This window comes from Heterodontus francisci, chromosome 35 (genome assembly GCF_036365525.1).
Source record: "Heterodontus francisci isolate sHetFra1 chromosome 35, sHetFra1.hap1, whole genome shotgun sequence".
Lineage (NCBI taxonomy): Eukaryota > Metazoa > Chordata > Chondrichthyes > Heterodontiformes > Heterodontidae > Heterodontus > Heterodontus francisci.
This window is the reverse complement of record NC_090405.1, coordinates 18,968,935-18,992,258: the sequence shown is the minus strand read 5'-3', so window position 1 is coordinate 18,992,258 and position 23,324 is coordinate 18,968,935. Positions and strand designations below refer to the sequence as shown.

The following is a 23,324-nucleotide window of genomic DNA, read 5'->3' as shown; positions in this document are numbered from 1 at the left end:
GCACCAAACCACTTATCATTAATGCACCGGGAGGGTCTCCAAATTTATGAAATTGAAGGTGGCGGCATTTATTAAATTGTTGATTGACATCATGTAGTTCAGTTCTTCATTTAATTGGGGGTGGGGGGGGGGGGGGCGGGGGAAGGGTGCAGGGGGATGTGTGAGCAGAGGAGCAGAGCGAAATCCAGAGAGGGAACGGAAAACACACCTGGACAGATGTGAAACTGGTCAATGCACCATGACAATAACTCCATCTCTGACTCCCTCCTGACAGTAACCAACCCTTTCACAGAGACTGTGGGTGGCTCTGAAAAGAGCCTTTGGTTTATTAGATGACATTTTGGCCGCTTTACTTTTTCTGGGAGCTCTGAGCGCTGGTTTTCTTGGGTAGCAGCACGGCCTGGATATTAGGCAGCACACCGCCCTGAGCGATGGTCTCCCCTCCCAGCAGCTTGTTGAGCTCCTCGTCGTTGCGGACGGCCAGCTGCAGGTGTCTGGGGATGATGCGGGTCTTCTTGTTGTCCCGGGCCGCGTTACCGGCCAGCTCGAGGATTTCAGTGGTCAGATACTCGAGCACAGCAGCCAGATAGACCGGGGCTCCGGCACCCACACGCTCAGCATAGTTGCCCTTTCTCAGGAGCCTGTTAACACGGCCCACCGGGAACTGCAGTCCAGCCCGGGAGGAGTGAGACTTGGCCTTGGCCCTGGCCCGAGCTTTCCCGCTGGTCTTTTCCTCTTCCTCTTTTCCCCCAAAATATACTTTATTCATAAAAATCTGTAAAAAATACAGTACAAAACAGTTCAAAATAACACCAAGTTGACATCCCAAAAAGTGCAAAGGAAATCAGTTTTCTTTGATGCAGGAGTGAGTTTCCTCACAACCCTTCCATTTTACAGCAAACCCATATTCAGTGTATACAGCCCGAGGGGTTTCCCATGGGTCCATCCCTCAGTTCACTTTGGTGGGAGAACCTTACACAGTGTTTTTTCCTCATTGAGACTTTGCAGCAGCTGCCCCTCTTCCAGACACTTTTTTTAAATTTCCAAAGTATACTTTATTCATAAAAAACTGTAAAAAAATACATTACCAAACAGTTCCAAAAAGCACAAAGTCGAAAAATACAAGGAGTGCAAATGAGATCAGTTTCTTTCAATACAGGAGTGAGTTGCCTCACAACCCTTCCATTTCATTTTACATGCTACGTACATTTTACAGCAAACCAAATATTTTCTGGATACAGTTGAGGGGTTTCCCATTGGTCCAGCCCCTCCATTCACTTTGCTGGGGGGACCTTACACTGTGATCTTTCCACATTGAGCCTTTGCTGCGGCTGCCCCAAGCTTTAGTGCGTCCCTCAGCACGTAGTCCTGGACCTTGGAATGTGCCAGTCCGCAACATTCGGTCCTGGACAACTCTTTGTGCTGGAAGACCAGAAAGTTTCGGGCAGACCAAAGGGTGTCTTTCACCGAATTGATAGTTCTCCAGCAGCAGTTGATGTCTGTCTCGGAGTTCGTCCCTGGGAACAGCCCGCAGAGCACAGAGTCCTGTGTTACAGAGGTGCTTAGGATGAAACTCAACAAAAACCACTGCATCTCTTTCCACACCTGCTTTGCAAAGACACATTCCAGAACGAGGTGGGCAACTGTCTCTTCCCCACCACAGCCACTTCGAGGGCATCGTGCAGAGGGGGTGTGACTTCGGGCGTGCAGGAAGGATCTGACGGGGAAGGCTCTTCTCACCACCAGCCAAGCTACATCTTGGTGCTTGTTTGAAAGTTCTGGTGATGAGGTATTCTGCCAAATGACTTTGGCAGTCTGCTCAGGCCACAATCTCACAAATACTTTCACAAAGAATGCTGAAATCCGCTGACATTGGTCCCTCTGGGCTGGGATGGTAGTGGTGGAGGCTGCTGATTGGTCACTCTGTTACTGCATCTCATGATGTGGTTCATGTTTCCAATCCCAGAGCTGCTTAATTCACCAATCCGGAGATTCCACGCTGAATAACGGCGGAAAATAACGGCGCTAAATTGTCAGACTCCAACCGATTTTTTAAATTTGAAAAGCCCGCTAATATATCTGTAAAACAAGGAGCAGCTTCAATATAGAATATCGCATTAACAGGCAATTTCATTTTACAGCAAAAAATTTGAAAATCTTTCTCCTCTTGTATTATTCTACATTTTGTTACAAGTTCCAGATACACTTTTACACTCTGGCATCTATTCGGGTTTATTCTCCGTCCTTTTTGAAACAGTCTGTAAGCGGCGGCAGAAAGTCTCTTTCACAACATTCTGCAAGAGGACACATTTCAGATCAATCTTTGTCAAGGTACCGCATCACTGATTCTAGATTGAACCTATTTGTGGGAGACAAAAGCGGAGAGAAGATTTTTACTGTCAGGTGTTGAAATGTGAGACTGAGGGTTCCTACAACAGCGGGGTTTCCAGATAATGTACTTATTAATTATTGAGGCCAAGCTTGAACAAGGGAAACAAGTGACTGAGAACTGATCTGTCAGCTTTTATTAACGAGATACAGGAAAGGGGTCGAATATGAACGCGTCCGAGATCCAAGCACACTTGCGGTCAGTGATCAGTAATTAATTTACACGGCATTATTAAGTAGAGACACAAAGATCTCAACAGTGAAAGTGAATCACCCAGAATCCATGGGGTTAAAACAGAGATCAGAAAGGCAATTAGAAAGTTCCAGACTCTTCATTAAAAAAACAAATCGTTACCATTGAGATGATGATGTAGCTTTTTCAGAGAGATTGTGGGTGGCTCTTAAAAGAGCCGTTGTGTTTGGGATGTTTTTCAGTCCATTGTGCAGTTTTACTTGGAGCTGGTGTATTTGGTCACCGCCTTTGTCCCTTCCGACACGGCGTGCTTGGCCAGCTCCCCGGGCAGCAGCAGGCGCACGGCGGTCTGGATCTCCCGGGAGCTGATGGTTCTGCGTTTGTTGTAATGGGCCAGGCGGGAAGCCTCACCCGCGATGCGCCCGAAAATATCGTTCACAAACGAGTTCATGATGCTCATGGCCTTGGAGGAGATGCCGGTGTCGGGGTGAACCTGCTTCATCACTTTGTAGATGTAGATGGAGTAACTCTCCTTCCTCGACTTTCTCCGCTTCTTGCCGCCCTTTGCTGACGGTTTATTTAAGGCTTTCTTGGCGCCCTTCTTAGCAGCTGCTTTCTTCTCTTCAGGCATTTTCAGATTCAATTTCAGACACAGAAATAAACCAAACCCCTTCCGAGTGCGGATTAAATAGACAATCTCACAGCTCTTTGCTGATGAGGGATGGGGGAAAGTTAAGATTGTGATTGGGCGATTGGCAATGATGTCACAACGGTTTTATATTGTAATACTACAATTGGTCTCTTCAGCCATCCAATCAGATTTAACATCTACAAACCAATCACTAACTCTTTCACTCCATTCAGGAATTACATTTCCCAAAGACTCTCTCCAGTCCCAGTTTCTATTGGAAAATCCACCGGGAAATGTGTCCTGGCTGCGAGGGTCCCTTATTCTCAGCAGTTTCTCACATTCCGGCCTCTCTAAGTTGAGCCGCTTTTTTTGGGTGCTCGGGAGGGAAAGAGTCGCCTTCAGATTGACACTTTGGTTGGCTCAAGAAGACTGAGGACACCAACACCTCACCTGCCTCATCGTCGGGGAGACTGTCAACACTGTTCTTCCCCGCGATATGATCCGGGACCGGTCATCCATTTAATCTGTTATGGGTCATTTGTCTTTTCTGTCTATTTAGCTTATGCATTACCATAATTAAACTCTTCATATATAAACTGCTACTTCTTAATATTATATTTAAACTGTTTCAAGATGGCTCCTGGGCTGGAAGCTCCCTTGCTGTTCAACTCTATCCATGGCCATCTGCTCCCATCCCTAACGTTTTCTCCCCCAATCTGCCCTCTTAAACTGTTTAAATTCCCCTGGCTCTTTAAATCAGTTCATTTTAGCCCTATCTAAAAGTTAACAGTTAGTTTAGTGTATGTTACCTGGGCCCACTGCCCTCCCCCAGCCACACCTGCTCTTTGTTTTCTCAATGAAATTGATCCGGATGAAACTGACGAGCACAGCTGCCGATACTTTAATCTCCGATCCTGCTGTCTTCACAGTCCAGAGTGTCTGCAGCCACGGCATGCGGTAAGTCCATTGAGGTGAAGAAGGAGCTGCGGGACCCGAGAGAAGTCCTGTGAAAAGGTGCCCCGAACACCCAAAACATCCACGAACGGCCCCCCCGGCCGCAACTTCAAAGCGCCCGCGGGAGATGGCTCGGAGAGCATCTGCAGCGCACTGTCGGCAATGCTGCATGCCTTTATTTAAACCACTGCAAAAAAAAACCCTTAACAAATGTAATCACCTCTAAGTCTGCCAAATGATGCTTCACCTCCCGAAGGACGTGGATGAGCTTTCCGGACGTCGATGGTGGGCACTGAGGAAATGGCTTATTACCTGCACCAGATTCCACCCCCCCTCCCCCCCCCCTTTACCCCCCTTCCACCCCCCCCCCCACCCCCGTCCCCTTCCCTGCTCCACCCTCTCAGCTCACCCCCTCACAACCCCGTCCCAGCCCGCCCCCCCCTCGCACCATCTTCACCCCGCACCCCCTTCCCCTGCACCCCCCCCCCACCCCCTCCCTCTACCCCTCCCCCTTGCATCCCCTCCTCCCACCGGCACCATCCTACACCTGTGTAGGGGCCCCAACAACCCCACTGCCTTGTGGGCGTCTCGGGAGAGACCAAGGCTAAGGGAGTAAACCCTAACAGAAAATCCGGAGCGGAACCCCGTAGGCGGTCATGTGTCACCTTTGGCATGTTTCCGGCAGTTCCTGCAGCCATACTGGTGCCAAACGTCGTGTCCTGCACTCCTTTGGACCCCACCAGAAAGGCCGAGAGGGGGGTTTTGACGACTGGGCAACTCTCAACCTCCATAAATTTGCCCAGGCATGCGCCATGGAGAGGTCACTCCATAGTTGCCTCACAGCGACTGAAACAACACGGAAGGCAGCAGTTACGGGTTATAAGTCCAGATAAATTGGCGTAGAAACTGGGCGCCACGGGTTGCCTTTGTCGGTGGGAGAGGTCATTGCACCTCACTGGACAGCTACCGCCCGCCTCAAACCGGGCAGCCCCCGGTCAATAAGGTTCTGTCCCGCCACAGTCTGCTTGCTTCAATGGGTGCTTGGAGCTCAGGGTCATTGCCCGAAAGGTGGACTGATACACCGCACCAAACAACATGAAAAAAGGAAAGAAGGTACAGTGGCGCAGTGGTTAGCACCGCAGCCTCACAGCTACAGTGACCCGGGTTCGATTCCGGGTACTGCCTGTGTGGAGTTTGCAAGTTCTCCCTGTGTCTGCGTGGGTTTTCTCCGGGTGCTCCGGTTTCCTCCCACAAGCCAAAAGACTTGCAGGTTGATAGGTAAATTGGCCATTATAAATTGTCACTAGTGTAGGTAGGTGGTAGGGAAATATAGGGACAGGTGGGGATGTTTGGTAGGAATATGGGATTAGTGTAGGATTAGTATAAATGGGTGGTTGATGTTCGGCACAGACTCGGTGGGCCAAAGGGCCTGTTTCAGTGCTGTATCTCTAATCTAATCATAATCTAAGGTACCAGCCCTTCGCTTTGCAAGCTGGAACGTCAGAACTATGTGTCCTGGCCTGTCGGAAGACCTTACACAAATCAACGATTCTCGGAAGACCGCCATCATTAACAACGAGCTCAGTAGACTCAATGTGGACATTGCAGCACTTCAGGAGACTCGCCTCCCCGCGAGTGGCTCTCTAGCAGAGCAAGACTACACCTTCTTCTGGCAGGGCAGGGATCCTGAAGAACCAAGACAGCATGGAGTGGGCTTCGCCATCAGAAACTCCTTGCTCAGCATGATAGAGCCTCCCTCAAATGGCTCGGAACGCATACTGTCCATCCGACTGCTCACCACCTCTGGTCCAGTACACCTACTCAGCATCTATGCTCCAACACTCTGTTCCGCACCTGAAGCTAAAGACCAGTTCTATGAACAACTCCATAACATCATTAGCAGCATCCCCAACACCGAACACCTATTCCTGCTGGGGGACTTTAATGCCAGGGTTGGGGCCGACCATGACTCATGGCCCTCCTGCCTTGGGCGCTATGGCGTTGGAAGGATGAATGAGAACGGGCAGAGACTGCTTGAGTTGTGTACCTATCATAACCTCTGCATCACCAACTCGTTCTTTCACACTAAACCCTGTCACCAGGTTTCATGGAGGCACCCAAGATCACGTCGTTGGCACCAGCTAGACCTCATTGTCACAAGGCGAGCCGCCTTAAACAGTGTTCAAATCACACGCAGCTTCCACAGTGCGGACTGCGACACCGACCACTCCCTGGTGTGCAGCAAGGTTAGACTCAGACCAAAGAAGTTGCATCATTCCAAGCAGAAGGGCCACCCGCGCATCAACACGAGCAGAATTTCTCACCCACAGCTGTTACAAAAATTTCTAAATTCACTTGTAACAGCCCTTCAAAACACTCCCACAGGGGATGCTGAGACCAAGTGGGCCCACATCAGAGACGCCATCTATGAGTCAGCTTTGACCACCTACGGCAAAAGCGCGAAGAGAAATGCAGACTGGTTTCAATCTCATAATGAAGAGCTGGAACCTGTCATAGCCGCTAAGCGCATTGCACTTTTGAACTACAAGAAAGCCCCCAGCGATTTAACATCCGCAGCACTTAAAGCAGCCAGAAGTACTGCACAAAGAACAGCTAGGCGTTGCGCAAACGACTACTGGCAACACCTATGCAGTCATATTCAGCTGGCCTCAGACACCAGAAACATCAGAGGAATGTATGATGGCATGAAGAGAGCTCTTGGGCCAACCATCAAGAAGATCACCCCCCTCAAATCTAAATCGGGGGACATAATCACTGACCAACGCAAACAGATGGACCGCTGGGTTGAGCACTACCTAGAACTGTACTCCAGGGAGAATGCTGTCACTGAGACTGCCCTCAATGCAGCCCAGCCTCTACCAGTCATGGATGAGCTGGACATACAGCCAACCAAATCGGAACTCAGTGATGCCATTGATTCCCTAGCCAGCGGAAAAGCCCCTGGGAAGGACAGCATTACCCCTGAAATAATCAAGAGTGCCAAGCCTGCTATACTCTCAGCACTACATGAACTGCTATGCCTGTGCTGGGACGAGGGAGCAGTACCCCAGGACATGCGCGATGCCAACATCATCACCCTCTATAAAAACAAAGGTGACCGCGGTGACTGCAACAACTACCGTGGAATCTCCCTGCTCAGCATAGTGGGGAAAGTCTTTGCTCGAGTCGCTCTGAACAGGCTCCAGAAGCTGGCCGAGCGCGTCTACCCTGAGGCACAGTGTGGCTTTCGTGCAGAGAGATCGACTATTGACATGCTGTTCTCCCTTCGTCAGATACAGGAGAAATGCCGTGAACAACAGATGCCCCTCTACATTGCTTTCATTGATCTCACCAAAGCCTTTGACCTCGTCAGCAGACGTGGTCTCTTCAGACTACTAGAAAAGATCGGATGTCCACCAAAGCTACTAAGTATCATCACCTCATTCCATGACAATATGAAAGGCACAATTCAACATGGTGGCTCCTCATCAGAGCCCTTTCCTATCCTCAGTGGTGTGAAACAGGGCTGTGTTCTCGCACCCACACTTTTTGGGATTTTCTTCTCCCTGCTGCTTTCACATGCGTTCAAATCCTCTGAAGAAGGAATTTTCCTCCACACAAGATCAGGGGGCAGGTTGTTCAACCTTGCCCGTCTAAGAGCGAAGTCCAAAGTACGGAAAGTCCTCATCAGAGAACTCCTCTTTGCTGACGATGCTGCTTTAACATCTCACACTGAAGAATGCCTGCAGAGTCTCATCGACAGGTTTGCGTCTGCCTGCAATGAATTTGGCCTAACCATCAGCCTCAAGAAAACGAACATCATGGGGCAGGATGTCAGAAATGCTCCATCCATCAATATTGGCGACCACGCTCTGGAAGTGGTTCAAGAGTTCACCTACCTAGGCTCAACTATCACCAGTAACCTGTCTCTAGATGCAGAAATCAACAAGCGCATGGGTAAGGCTTCCACTGCTATGTTCAGACTGGCCAAGAGAGTGTGGGAAAATGGCGCACTGACACGGAACACAAAAGTCCGAGTGTATCAGGCCTGTGTCCTCAGTACCTTGCTCTACGGCAGCGAGGCCTGGACAACGTATGCCAGCCAAGAGCGACGTCTCAATTCATTCCATCTTCGCTGCCTTCGGAGAATACTTGGCATCAGGTGGCAGGACTATATCTCCAACACAGAAGTCCTTGAAGCGGCCAACATCCCCAGCTTATACACACTACTGAGTCAGCGGCGCTTGAGATGGCTTGGCCATGTGAGCCGCATGGAAGATGGCAGGATCCCCAAAGACACATTGTACAGCGAGCTCGCCACTGGTATCAGACCCACCGGCCGTCCATGTCTCCGTTATAAAGACGTCTGCAAACGCGACATGAAATCGTGTGACATTGATCACAAGTCGTGGGAGTCAGTTGCCAGCATTCGCCAGAGCTGGCGGGCAGCCATAAAGACAGGGCTAAATTGTGGCGAGTCGAAGAGACTTAGTAGTTGGCAGGAAAAAAGACAGAGGCGCAAGGGGAGAGCCAACTGTGCAACAGCCCCAACAAACAAATTTCTCTGCAGCACCTGTGGAAGAGCCTGTCACTCCAGAATTGGCCTTTATAGCCACTCCAGGCGCTGCTTCACAAACCACTGACCACCTCCAGGCGCGTATCCATTGTCTCTCGAGATAAGGAGGCCCAAAAGAATTTAAACTGTTGCTTCTTAATAAACTATTATGAGCTCGACATTATGAGCTCGACCCGCTTCTTTGTGTATCTGTGAACACAAAACCTAAATCTTACAATTCCTTCCCAGGGAATATTTTATTCAAAAAGAGACTTTTTGCACACACTGGAAATCTGAATAATAATAGAAGATTCTGGAAACACTCAGCACTTCCCGCAGCATCTGTGGAGAGAGGAAGGTAGGAGCAACGTTTCAGGTTTATTGAAGGGTCGCAGAACTGGACCATTAACCCGAGCTTCACTTCTCCACAGTTGTTTCCGGACTGGCTGAGTGTTTTCAGTATTTTAGCTTTTATCTTTCTGTATTTCATCTCTTTCTATTTTAACTGTTTGCTGTGAAACTTTCAGCATTCTGCTCAGTTCTTTGTGTAGTTATGTTTTCTTTATTTGAAGTAATGTAAATACTATCCTGAAAATACAGACAGAAATACTGGTCAATGGTAAATACTGGTAAAATATAACAGGGCACATTTACAATCATCGGATCAATGAAGACAACCTTTATTACGAATCAATTATCTTTATTTTCAATATAAATATATGAAGCAATATCAGTGCAGCACTTACAGACAAAAATCTATTACCTCACATTACCTGCTTCTTTAACCCTGACAGACCATGTCAATTTCTGCCCCTATGTTGCATTTCTCACTTTTAGCTAGAAAACGTCAGCAATTTGTGATATAGTGCAGTTTACAGATCAGACAATCAGACACAACCTGCAATAATTGTTCAGCTTTTGTTGGACAGATGGGATTTAGAAATACTAAGAAACAAGACGAGCTGTTATTGCATTTAGTTAGCCCAAACGTTAGTGATGACCCTGTGCCAAATAAGTGAGCCTGTTGTCCCGTACCTTAGAGTAAGAATCATTCTTTATCTGTGGCAATCTGTCAGTTTCCGTTACTGAAAGAGAATGTGGAATTCATGCTGCCGTCAGTCAGTCTCTAATTCTGGATGTGAGTTTAGGATTCAGACACTGCCAATAAGTCTCTGTTGCAGTATGTAACTGTGTGATTCATTCTGTATCCGTCAGCCTCTGGTACTGTGTGTGAGAGTAGGATTGCTGTTGTATCTCTCTGCCACTGTAAACCTTTGAATCTGGGCTCATTTAACATCCGTCAGTCTCTGGTACTGCCTATGAGTGTGGGTTTTATTCAGTATCTGCCAGTTTCTGGTACTGCCTATGAGTGTGAGATTTGTTCAGTGTCTGTCAGTCTCTGGTACTCTCTGTGTGGGATGCATTCAGAAATCATTAATCTCTGGGATAGTTTGTAGTTCAGAATTCATCCTACACACAATTACATAGAATTTACAACACAGAGACAAGCTATTCTGCCCAAGTGCTGCTGGTTCCACATGAGCCTCCTCCCACCTTACCTCCTCTAATTGTATCTGCAAATCCCTCAAATCTTTTCTGCCTCATATTTAATTTATCAATCATTTAATTTGATGTTAAATGTAACAATTCTCACCCGGGTTTTCTCCGGGTGCTCCGGTTTCCTCCCACAAGCCAAAAGACTTGCAGGTTGATAGGTAGATTGGCCATTATAAATTGTCACTAGTATAGGTAGGTGGTAGGGAAATATAGGGACAGGTGGGGATGTTTGGTAGGAATATGGGATTAGTGTAGGATTAGTATAAATGGGTGGTTGATGTTCGGCACAGACTCAGTGGGCCGAAGGGCCTGTTTCAGTGCTGCATCTCTAATCTAATCCAAAAAAACCCAAGTGCTGCATGTTCCAGATTCTAACCAGGTCCAAAGCAGGGTAAAGAAGTTTCTCCTGAATTAATTATTTGATTTATTCCTGACTATTTCATATTTACAGCTTTTGACTCCACCACAAATGGGAAATATCTCTACCTCTACCCTATCAAATCCTTTCATATAATTCAGTGCTTCTATTAGGTGATCATTCAGCTTCCTCTTTTCCAAACAAAAGAGACCAGACTTGTTCAGTATTTAGAACTCCTGTGGAACAAGTAGCTCAGTTTGCAGTAATGGAATAAATACTGTATCTCAGTCTGAAAGTGTATGCGATTTTAGATGGTGATGTCTCGGAGCGTGTTTTTGGGATCCTTAGGGGGGAGGGGGAGTAGCCCCAAGTCGTGGTCCACATAGGCACCAACGACATAGGTAGGAAGAGAGATGGGGATTTAAGGCAGAAATTCAGGGAGCTGGGGTGGAAGCTTAGAGCGAGAACAAACAGAGTTGTTATCTCTGGGTTGTTGCCCGTGCCACGTGATAGCGAAGCGAGGAATAGGGAGAGAGAGGAGTTGAACACGTGGCTGCAGGGATGGTGCAGGAGGGAGGGTTTTGGTTTCCTGGATAATTGGGGCTCTTTCTGGGGTAGGTGGGGCCTCTACAAACAGGATGGTCTTCACCTGAACCAGAGGGGTACCAATATCCTGGGGGGGAGATTTGCTAGTGCTCTTCGGGGGGGTTTAAACTAATTCAGCAGGGGAATGGGAACCTAAATTGTAGTTCCAGTGTACAGGATGTTGAGAGTAGTGAGGTCAGGGATAAGGTTACAAGGACGCAAGAGGGCACTGGCAAGCAAGAACCTGGTTTAAAGTGTGTCTACTTCAACGCCAGGAGCATCCGGAATAAGGTGGGTGAGCTTGCAGCATGGGTTGGTACCTGGGATCTCGATGTAGTGGCCATTTTGCAGACATGGCGAGAGCAGGGGCAGGAATGGATGTTGCAGGTTCCGGGATTTAGATGTTTCAGTAAGAACAGAGAAGATGGTAAAAGAGGGGGGGGGGGGGGGGTGGGGGGGTGGGATTGTTAATCAAGGAGAGTATTACAGCGACAGAAAGGATGTTTGAGGACTCGTCTACTGAGGTAGTATGGGCCGAGGTTAGAAACAGGAGAGGTGAGGTCACCCTGTTGGGAGTCTTTTATAGACCTCCGAATAGTTCCAGAGATGTAGAGGAAATGATAGCGAAGATGATTCTCGACAGGGGCGAGAGTAACAGGGTAGTTGTTATGGGGGACTTTAACTTTCCAAATATTGACTGGAAATACTATAGTTCGAGTACTTTAGATGGGTCAGTTTTTGTCCAGTGTGTGCAGGAGGGTTTTCTGACACAGTATGTAGCCAGGCCAACCAGGGACGATGCCACATTGGATTTGGTACTGGGTAATGAACCCGGCCAGGTGTTAGATTTAGATGTAGGTGAGCACTTTGGTGATAGTGATCACAATTCGGTTAGGTTTACCTTAGCGATGGGCAGGGACAGGTATATACCGCAGGGCAAGAATTATAGCTGGGGGAAAGGAAATTATGATGCGATTAGGCAAGATTTAGGATGCGTAGGATGGGGAAGGAAACTGCAGGGGATGGGAACAATCGAAATGAGGAGCTTATTCAAGGAGCAGCTACTGCGTGTCCTTGATAAGTATGTACCTGTCAGGCAGGGAGGAAGTTGTCGAGCGAGGGAGCCGTGGTTTACTAAAGAAGTTGAAGCGCTTGTCAAGAGGAAGAAGAAGGCTTATGTTAGGATGAGACGTGAAGGCTCAGTTAGGGTGCTTGAGAGTTACAAGCTAGCCAGGAAGGATCTAAAGGGAGAGCTAAGAAGAGCAAGGAGAGGACACGAGAAGTAATTGGCGGATAGGATCAGGGAAAACCCTAAGGCTTTCTATAGGTATATCAGGAATAAAAGAATGACGAGAGTTAGATTAGGGCCAATCAAGGATAGTAGTGGGAAGTTGTGTGTGGAATCAGAGGAGGTAGGGGAAGTGTTAAATGAATATTTTGCGTCAGTATTTACAGTAGAGAAAGAAAATGTTGTCAAGGAGAATACTGAGATTCAGGCTACTAGGCTAGATGGGATTGAGGTTCACAAGGAGGAGGTGTTAGCAATTTTGGAGAGTGTGAAAATGGATAAGTCCCCTGGGCCAGATGGGATTTATCCTCGGGTTTTCTGGGAAGCTAGGGAGGAGATTGCAGAGCCTTTGTCCTTGATCTTTATGTCGTCATTGTCGACAGGAATAGTGCCAGAAGACTGGAGGATAGCAAATGTTGTCCCCTTGTTCAAGAAGGGGAGTAGAGACAGCCCTGGTAATTATAGACCGGTGAGCCTTACCTCAGTTATGGGTAAAATGTTGGAAAAGGTTATAAGAGACAGGATTTATAATCATCTTGAAAAGAATAAGTTCATTAACGATAGTCAGCACGGTTTTGTGAAGGGTAGGTCGTGCCTCACAAACCATATTGAGTTTTTCGAGAAGGTGACCAAACAGGTGGATGAGGGTAAAGCAGTGGATGTGGTGTATATGGATTTCAGTAAGGTGTTTGATAAGGTTCCCCAAGGTAGGCTATTGCAGAAAATACGGAAGTATGGGGTTGAAGGTGATTTAGAGCTTTGGATCAGAAATTGGCTAGCTGAAAGAAGACAGAGGGTGGTGGTTGATGGCAAATGTTCATCCTGGAGTTTAGTTACTAGTGGTGTACCGCAAGGATCTGTTTTGGGGCCACTGCTGTTTGTCATTTTTATAAATGACCTGGAAGAGGGTGTAGAAGGGTGGGTTAGTAAATTTGCGGATGACACAAAGGTCGGTGGAGTTGTGGATAGTGCCGAAGGATGTTGTAGGGTACAGAGGGACATAGATAGGCTGCAGAGCTGGGCTGAGAGATGGCAAATGGAGTTTAATGCGGAAAAGTGTGAGGTGATTCACTTTGGAAGGAGTAACAGGAATGCAGAGTACTGGGCTAATGGGAAGATTCTTGGTAGTGTAGATAAACAGAGAGATCTTGGTGTCCAGGTACATAAATCCCTGAAAATTGCTACCCAGGTTAATAGGGCTGTTAAGAAGGCATATGGTGTGTTAACTTTTATTAGTAGGGGGATCGAGTTTCGGAGCCACAATGTCATGCTGCAGCTGTACAAAACTCTGGTGAGACCGCACCTGGAGTATTGCGTGCAGTTCTGGTCACCGCATTATCGGAAGGATGTGGAAGCTTTGGAAAGGGTGCAGAGGAGATTTACTAGGATGTTGCCTCGTATGGAGGGAAGGTCTTACGAGGAAAGGCTGAGGGACTTGAGGTTGTTTTCGTTGGAGAGAAGGAGGAGGAGAGGTGACTTAATAGAGACATATAAGATAATCAGAGGGTTAGATAGGGTGGATAGTGAGAGTCTTTTTCCTCGGATGGTGATGGCAAACACGAGGGGACATAGTTTAGTTTAGTTTAGTTTAGAGATACAGCACTGAAACAGGCCCTTCGGCCCACCGAGTCTGTGCCGATCATCAACCACCCATCTATACTAATCCTACACTAATTCCATATTCCTACCACATCCCCACCTGTCCCTATATTTCCCTCCCACCTACCTATACTTGGGGCAATTGCTAATGGCCAATTTACCTATCAACCTGCAAGTCTTTGGCATGTGGGAGGAAACCGGAGCACCCGGAGGAAACCCACGCAGACACAGGGAGAACTTGCAATCTCCACACAGGCAGTACCCAGAATTGAACCCGGGTGGCTGCAGCTGTGAGGCTGCGGTGCTAACCACTGCGCCACTGTGCCACCCTGCGCCATAGCTTTAACTTGAGGGGTGATAGATATAGGACAGATGTTAGAGGTAGTTTCTTTACTCAGAGAGTAGTAGGGGCGTGGAACGCCCTACCTGCAGCAGTAGTAGACTCACCAACTTTAAGGAAATTTAAGTGGTCATTGGATAGACATATGGATGAAAATGGAATAGTGTAGGTCAGATGGTTTCACAGGTCGGCGCAACATCGAGGGCTGAAGGGCCTGTACTGCGCTGTAATGTTCTAATTCTAAAAAAGAAAAATAGGTATGTAATGTGTAGCTCAGGCTGCAATAAATAATTGAGACAGTATCTTTCATTCGAACACTATAGATTTATGGCGTGCTATGTTATATGCACTTCTGTCTGTTCTAATGGAATATATAATGTTATTTCTCAGTCTGATACTGCTTGTTTATTCATTCACAGGATGTTGACATCGCTGGCAAGGTCAGTATTTATTGCCCATCAGTAATTACTCTTACAATTATGCTGAGTGGTGTACTGGGCCATTTCAGAGGACAGTTAAGATTGAATCACATTCCTGTGGGTCTGGAATCACTTATGGGCCAGACTGGGTCAGAATGGCAGATTTCCTTCTCTTCAGGACATTCCTGGATCTGATGGATTTTCTTGCAACAATCTAGTAGTTCCAAGGTCACTAGTATTGATACTAGATTTTTTAATTCCAGATTTTTTTAATTAACTGAAATTAAATTACTCAGATTCTGTCGTGGAATTTGAACTCATGTCTCTGGATCATTAGTCGAGACCTCTGGATTATTATTCTTGGAGCATAATAACTAAAACAACCTGATATGAGATTTTTTTATACTGGTTTGTAATGTGGAGCTCAGTCTACACAAATTGAATTGATAATCTATTTCACTCTGATAATGTTTGAGATGTTTTTGGCTGGTAAATAATCCGTATCTCAGTCTACTGTATTTTTCAATTCCGCAGTCTGGGTAAGTTCTGCACTGGCATCTAATTTACATCACAGTTTAGACTTCATATTAGCATTGCTCAATCTGATACTGCATGTGATTTTTGCACTGGTATTGTTTAGATCAATCTATATGAATGGAATCAATACTGTATTTCAGTTTGATATTGTTTGAGTTTTTAGAATGGTATATAATGTTTAGATCAATCTGCACTAATGGAATTGATTCTGTATCTTTCAATTTTACAGTGTGGGTGAGTTCTGAACTGGTATCTAATTTGTGTCTCAGGTTACAATATCTTTCAGCAGCTTTAAATATTTCACTGTAATGAATGTTGGACTTGTATGTAACTTGTATCTTAAGGTACACTATGGGGATGTTTAAACATCCTTCTCATCAATCGATGTGAACTTTGCCTATGGTATTTAATTTAAATGTCAGGGTATTCCATTAGGTTAGATTCTGTGTCATCCAATCAGTACCATGTGCCAATTCTATCTGATATTTAATTGATAGCTAAGTCTGCATTATATTTAGGTTGACACATTACATTTTCATCTGCTAGTGGGTGTGATTTTGACCTGGGATTGATGTATCTGACTGTCAGTGGGACTCAATTGGGGTGAAATGGAAACAACTTCTTTCTCTCCTGCTTTGTTTGATTCTTGGATTGAAATGATGTCTCTGGAACGTGGGATCAACGTGGGCCTGACTACTTTTGCAGTCTGACACTGTGGAACTGATGAACCAACTGTGGCTCTGCATTCTGAGTGATAATGTACCTACTGTGTGTGAGAGGAGCTGGCTGCACTGTTCCTTGTGCCTCGAGTGCAGCAACCATCACATTCATCATGATTCCTTCAAGTATTTGCCTGGAAGAAGAAAAAGTATATCTTATAACTCAAGAACAGGTGAGGTGTAAAATATCAAAGTGATCAATTTAATCTCTCAACGAATAATCATTAATAATAGCCACAAATGAAAACCAGTGTCAGTGACTGCCTCCACTGAAGTACTGAAGCTCCCAGCTCCTGCAACACAAGTGTTCTGGGCAGATCCATCCAGACAAAACACTGCACTGGGAACATCCCAACTGCTCTATGCTCCACACATATTTCCAGCCATCCTGCTTCATATGAATGAATGAAAGAAAAATAAAGCCCAATGTGTGTATCCCACAATTCCTTTCTCCCCATACACGTGTTCCACCTCCCCTTAAATGTGTCAATACTATCCGCCGCACCCTCTCCTTGTGAAAGCAAATTCCAGATTCCACTCACCACTCACTACATAAATAGGGTTTTCAAGAATTCCTCAATGGTTTTATTAATGATGATTTTATATTTTTGGCTCTTGTTTCGGACACCAACACAAGTAGAAACATATCTCCGTGTACCCTATCAAAGCCCTTCACCATTTCCTTACCTTTCTTTCATTTGCTCATAGGTTGTGGGCATCATTGGCCAGGCCAGCATTTATTGTCCGTTCCTTATTGTCCTTGATATAGTGGTGGTGAGCTGCCTTCTTGAACCACTGCAGTCTTTGCTGTGTAGGTACAACCAAAGCGCTGTTTGGAAGGGAGTACCAGGATTTTGACCCAGTGACAGTGAAGGATTGGCAATTTAGTTCCAAGTCAGGATGGTGTGTGGCTTGGAGGGGAACTTTCAGATGGTGGTTTTCCAATGTGTCTGCTGCCCTTGTCCTTTTAGGTGGTAGAGGTGGCGGGTTTGGAAGGTACTGTCCAAGAAGCCTTGGTGAGTTGTTGCAGTGCAGCTTGTAGATGGTACACACTGCTGTCACTGTGCATCAGTGGTAATGGGAGTGAATATTTAAGGTGGCGGATGCGATGCCAATCAAGCGGGCTAATTTGTCCTGGATGGCGTCGAGCTTCTTGAGTGTTGTTAAAGCTGCATTCATCCACGCAAGGGGAGAATATTTGATCACACTTCTGACTTGTGCCTTGTAAATAGTGGGCAGGTATTGGGGAGACAGGAGGTGAGTTACTTGCTGAAGAATTCCTAGCCTCTGACCTGCTCTTACAGCCACAGCATTTATGTGGCTGGTATAATTAAGTTTCTGGTCAATGGTATCCCCAAGATGTTAATAGTGGGGGATTCAGCAATGGCAATGTCATTGAACATCAAGGGGAGATGATTAGATTCTCTCTTGTTTGAGATGGTAATTGCCTGGCATTTATGTGGCACGAATGTTACTTGCCAGGTATCAGCCCAAGCCTGGATGTTGTCCAGGTCTTGCTACATCTGGACACGGGCTGCTTCAGTATCTGAGGAGTCATGAATGGTGCTGAACATTGTGCAATCATCAGCGAACATCCCCACTTCTCGCCTTTTGATGGAGGGAAGGTCATTCATGAAGCAGCTGAAGATGGTTGGGCCTTGGACAATACCCTGAGGAACTACTGCAGTGATGTCCTGGGAGTGAGATGATTGACCTGAACAACCACAGCCATCTTCCTTTATGCTTGGTATTAACTTCCTTTTTTAAAAAAAAATGTTTTCCCCCTAATTCCCATTGACTCCAGTTTTGCTAGGGCTCCTTGATGCTACACAAGGTCAATAGCTGCCTTGATGTCAAGGGCAGTCACTCTCACCTCACAATGCAATGTTTCTTTAACACTAAAATAAAAGCAAAATTCTGCAGATGCTGGAAATCTGAAATAAAAACATAAAATACTGAAAATACCCAGCACGTCAGGCAGCATATGTTGAGAGAGAAGCAGAGTTAATTTCTCAGGTCTGTGGCCTTTCATCTCGTAATCTGTTGTATGTAAGATCAGGTTCATTCAGGTTGCAGTAATGGAATTAATACTGTGTCTTCCACTCTGACCATTTGTGAGATTTGTGGAGTGGTGTGTAACATGGAGCTCAGTCTGCAGTCTGGGTACATTATTGAGATTAATTCTGTACTTTACAATCAGGTACTGTTTGTCTGTTCTATCTGGCATTGAATTTGTAGTTAAGGCTGCTCTCTTGTGAGAGTGACACAGTGCCTTGCAATCTGATAGTGGGTGTGATTTTGGACTGGGATTGATGTATCTACCTGTGAGTAGGACTGAGTTGGGGTGAAATGGAAACAACTTCAGTCTTTCCTGCTCTGAGTGACTGTTGGATTGAGTAAATGTCTCTGGAACTTGGGATCAGTGCCGGTCTGACTACTTCTGCTGGCGGTGATTGTGGAATTGATGTCTCTGCTCTCTGTGAGTGATACTGTACTTACTGTGTGTGAGGAGCTGGCTGCACTTCCCCTTGTGTCGAGGAATCACGACATTTATTCTGCTTCCATCAAGTATTTGCCTGTAGAAAGGAAATGTATTTATTATAATTCAGGAAGAGGTGTGGTAGAAGATACAAAAGTGACCAAAACAATTTTTCAATTAATAATCACTATGAACAATCACAAAGGAAACCCAGCAACACAAACAGAGTCAGTGTCTGATTCCACTGCAGTCCTGCAGCCTCCAGCTACTGCATACCAGGGGCTTTGGCCATTTTACAACAATTAAATGACATCCAGAAACAATCCACTGGGGCCATGAATGGGACTGACCGACGGAGCAGGGACTTTTACACAGGTCAGATTTCCAGTTCCCGCTCCCATGGTCTAACCGTTCAAGCGAAACCAAACAGCCGCTGTTTAAAATGTGTCCTTCACACTTCTCACCTGGTGCCCATAATAGATTCTCTTTGTGTAACTCCCCACATCCTGACTGTCCGTTTCTGTTTTCACACTTCACTGTCCAATAACAACAAACTGTGGGATGAGGCTGGATCGCTCTCTTTGCGCTGGCACGGACATGATGGGCCGAATGGCCTCATTCTGTGCCGGAATTTTTCCATGTTTCTGTTTGCGGAATTGTTGCAGAAATCTGCGCCTGCGCTCCCCTCCCCCAGCACTACCTGTGAGCGGAAGAAGATGGTTTAAAACAGCCGCCAATGGAGAGATCCCGGTCCTGGGGGAAGGGAGCAAACAGCAGCCTCCTTCCAGCAGCACATCGCTTTGGGAGCGTGTCCGCAGATGGACTCAGAGATCAGCATCGAGTCCGGGGCAAGTTCAGAGGGAGGCGGGGGCTGTTTGTAAGAGGCGGAGTGGTGCAGGAACTGGTCCCGGAACATGGAGTGAGTGGGGGAAGGGAGAGACCATTCTCGGGCTGTGTGGACAAAGGGATGGCGACAGAATGGGAAGAATTTGTTATTGAAATTCAATGCTGCTTCCTCTCCCCAGACCAGCAGTGAATATTCCTGGTTTAGTTCCAGTCTCAGCCGGTTTGTTGCTATTTGACAGTGAAGAGCGGAAACAGAGCCAGACAGGAAGAATGTGGGGAGTTATACAAAGAGCATCTGTAAGTCGCCAGGTGAGAACTAAGACAGGCTCATTTTAAACAGGTTAATGCCATGGGAGCAATAAATGGAAATCTGACCAGTGCAAATGTCTCTGCTCCATCGGATATTTCCATTCATGGAGCAGTGCAGGGTTTGGGCTCTGTCTACATATCATTACATTATTGTCATAGCGCCCAATACACCAAGGATACAGACCCTGAGTGCTGCAGTACTGCAGTGGAGTCAAACATTTGATAATGTTTGTATCCCTGGGGTTCCTTTGTGGCCGTTCATAATGATTATTAATCGAGACATTGAGCTGATGGTCTTTGTATCTTCCACCTCACCTGTACTTGAGTTGTAAAACATACTTTTGTTTCAACAGGAAAATAAATGAAGAAGCCAGAGTAAATGGGATGTTTCCTCCACCAAGTTACAAGGAAGAGTGTCACCAGCTCCTTCTTTCACACAGTCCGTACATTATCACTCACAGAGCGCAGAGACACAGACAGGTCATCAGTTCCACAGTCTCAGACAGCAGAAACAGTTCCAGAGACACATTTTCAATCCATCTATCCAACAGAGCAGGAGAGACAGACGTTGTTTCCCTGTTACCATAACTCAGTACGACTGACAGGTAGATACATAAATCCCAGTCCAAATTCTCACCCACTATCAAATTATCAGTGTGTCAATCCCACAATAGTGCAACCTCAGCTACAAATTAAATACACATAGAACTGACACATGGTTCCTGTTTCAAAGTTACAGAATTAACCTCAATAACATAATCTGAGATTCAAATTAAATACCAGCCCAATATTTACTCACGTTATGATTTTATAAGTTTTAGTATTAATTCCCATAATGCATCCTGACATATACATTAGATACATAATTATTAATGATTTAGACGTGAATATAGCAGGTATGATAAGTAAGTTCGCAGATGACACAAAAATTGGTGATGTTGTAATAGTGAGGAGGAAAGCCTTAGGTTACAGGACAGTATAGATGGGCTGGTAAAATGGACGGAGCAGTGGCAAATGGAATTTCATCCTGAGAAGTGTGAGGAGATGCACTTTGGGAGGACTAACAAGGCAAGGGAATAGACAATGGATGGTAGCACCCTAGGAAGTACAGAAGGTCAGAGGGGCCTTGGTGTACTTGTCCATAGATCACTGAAGGCAGCAGCACAGGTAGATAAGGTGGTTAGGAAAGCATATGGGGTACTTGTCTTTATTAGTGGAGGCATAGAATATAAGAGCAGGGAGGTTATGATGGAGCTGTATAAAACGCTAGTTAGGCCACAGCTGGAGTACTGTGTACAGTTCTGGACACCATACTATAGGAAGGATGTGATTGCACTGGAGAGGGTGCAGAGGAGATTCACCAGGATGTTGCCTGGGCTGGAGCATTTCTGCTATGAAGAGAAACTGAAAAGGCTAGGGTTGTTTTCCTTAGAGCAGAGAAGGCTGAGGGGGGACATCATTGAAGTATACAAAATTATGAGGGGCATTGATAGGTTATATAGGAAGAGACTTCTTCCCTTAGCGGAGGGGTCAATAACCAGGGGGCAAAGATTTAAGGTAAAGGGAAAGAGGTTTAGAGGGGAATTTGAGGAAATTGTTTTTCACCCAGAGGGTGGTTGGAATCTGAACACACTGCCTGAAGGGGTGGTAGAGGTAGGAACCCTCACAACATTTAAGAAGCATTTAGGTGAGCACTTGAAACGTCATAGCATACAAGGCTGCAGGCCAAGTGCAGGAAAATGGGATTAGAATACTTTGGTGCTTGATGGCCAGCACAGACACGATGGGCCGAAGGTCCTGTTTCTGTACTGTATAACTCTATGACTCTATATAAGTCTAAGTCTAAAGTGCGTTATCAGATTGAGAGAATCTGAAAGATAGTATAACCTGAGATACAAACTGAGATTTCAGTTTAAAACTCACCCGGATTGTGAAACTAAAAGATACAATAGCAATTCAATTTGTGAGCTTTGGATCATATTCCAGCCCTCATACAGTATCAGACTGGAAGATACTGTCGCAATTCCATTAGTGCAGACTCAGCTCTACATCACAGAGCAGGGAACATATTTAAACAACCGGGAACACTTTTACACAAGACGGATCATATTTACACAACTGAGAAGATCTTTACCCAACAGGGAACCATTTTACATAATACCAGAGAACATCTTTACACAACAGCGAATACAGTAAGAAAGAAAAGAAGCAAATTATTATCGTGCACAGGGAATGTGGGGTGGATTGTGATCTCAGACAGGGAATGTGGGATGGACTGGGATCTCACACAGGGAATGTGGGTGGACTGGGCTCTCACACAGGGAATGTGGGTTGGACTGGGATCTCAGACAGGGAATGTGGGTTGGACTGGGATCTCAGACAGAGAATGTGGGATGTTTTGGGATCTCACACAGGGAATGTGGGTGGACTGGGCTCTCACACAGGGAATGTGGGGTGGATTGTGAGCTCAGACAGGGAATGTGGGATGGACTGGGCTCTCACACAGGGAATGTGGGTTGGACTGGGATCTCACACACAGCCTCATGCTGTCCGAAAGACCCAGACAGCCAGTGAAGGACGTTTAAAACATAGTCACTGTTGTAGGAAATGCTGCATCCAATTTGCCACTAAGATCAATCTGATAACGAGCAGATAATCACTTGTTTTAGTGACGTTGAGGGATAAATACTGGCCAGGACAAGAGGGAGAGCTTAAAACAGAAAATACTGAAAATATTCTATTACACAGCAGGAAATATCTTTAAAAGAACACAGGGGACATCTTAACAGAGAACACGTTTCCATAAATCATCCGTCTTTCGCTGTCTCTTGCTGGTTTGCTCAGTAACTTTCTCTGTCTGTTCCTTTCTGGGTCCTGAAATCTCTTCCTGGTTTTCTGTGTGTCTTTCTCTGCCTGCCTGATTGTCGGTGCTGTTACTCAGTGTCCTTGTGCCATTGTGCAGTGAGGGTGAGTCTGTCAGCGAGTGTGTTGCTGAGTCTGGGTTCTTGAGCAATCTGACAACAATCCGATTTTGTAAAAAAAATTGGGGAACTGAACATATTTCACTAATAGGCAGTTGAAATCAAAATCACCCGGTAGCAGAGTGGCGCAGCGGAAGCGTGCTGGGCCCATAACCCAGAGGTCGATGGATCGAAACCATTCTCTGCTATTTATATTTTGTAGGAACACAAATTGTTTCCTTTGAAAACATCAAGTATTTATCCACAATCACATCATGCTTCTTCAAACACTTTATTGCAATCAGCGTTTTTCTTCCACTCAACACATCAATCAGCAACAAGTCTCACAAACCAATTTGTTGCGCACAGGAACACAAGCTGCACCAGCTGCAAACACGTTTCACCCCAGTCTCTCCTCTTTGTTAAACCATTCCTGCAGCGCCTCCTCTCCACCAGCAGATGTGAAACGACGGCAAATGGTCACAGTCAGGAGATGGTGAGTAACAGAAAGTAAAACAATAACACGCAAAATCTTTACTGAACATTGAATTCAATAATTTCCGAGCATGACAGCACCCACCACACACTCCCCCCGCCCTCTCCTTTT

At 46.0% G+C, this 23,324-nt stretch overlaps 1 non-coding gene across 1 annotated transcript; it reads left to right on the top strand.

The window, feature by feature from the left end:
• Window positions 1-22,854: 22,854 nt before the first annotated feature.
• Window positions 22,855-22,926, top strand: trnam-cau (transfer RNA methionine (anticodon CAU)). Its single transcript has one exon. It is a non-coding gene; the product is annotated as a tRNA-Met (tRNA).
• Window positions 22,927-23,324: the final 398 nt, after the last annotated feature.